The sequence below is a fragment of the Brassica oleracea genome, chromosome C5, assembly GCF_000695525.1.
Source record: "Brassica oleracea var. oleracea cultivar TO1000 chromosome C5, BOL, whole genome shotgun sequence".
Lineage (NCBI taxonomy): Eukaryota > Viridiplantae > Streptophyta > Magnoliopsida > Brassicales > Brassicaceae > Brassica > Brassica oleracea.
In genome coordinates this window covers 16,151,218-16,151,935 of record NC_027752.1, presented here as the reverse complement: position 1 = coordinate 16,151,935, position 718 = coordinate 16,151,218, and positions in this window count along the sequence as shown.

Genomic DNA, 718 nt, shown 5'->3' with positions numbered 1-718 from the left:
CGGAAGTCGTCTGGTAAGACGACTTACTTGAAAGTCGTCCAGGATAAGCAAAGTTGTCCAGATTTATTTCCTAGATTCTGGTCAAACCTTGTTTATCTCGGACGATTTATCTGTAAGTCGTATCAGGTTACTTTTGCAATTCGAAAAAAAAAATTAAATATTATACTTTTCCCAGACGACTTCCGCGTAAGTCGTCAGTTAAGACGACTTACTTGAAGGTCGTCCTGGATAAGCAAAGTCGTCCAGATTTATTTTCTAGATTCTGGTCAAACCTTGCTTATCTCGAACGACTTTCTCGTAAGTCGTCTATCTGGACGACTTTCAAGTAAGTCGTCTGGCTAAAGTTAAATATTGAAGTTTCTTTTTCGAATTGCAAACTAACCTGAGAAGACTTACAAATAAGTCGTCTAGCTTTAATAAAATATTGAAAATTTTGTTTTCCCGGAGACGACTTACTGGTAAGTCGTCCAGGAAAAGTCAAATATCTGACACAATTCGGTCACATGCAAAATTAACCCGTTTACTCTAGACGACTTAATAGTAAGTCGTCCAATTTAAAATTTTAACAAACAAAGTTAGACGACTTACAAGTAAGTCGTCCAATTTAAAATTCAATTGCAAAAATGACATGTTTGGACGACTTAGTGGTAAGTCTTCCAGAAGTCTTACTTGTATGTCGTCTGCGTCAATGTTTAGTAAACTTTCATTTTCTCTATGT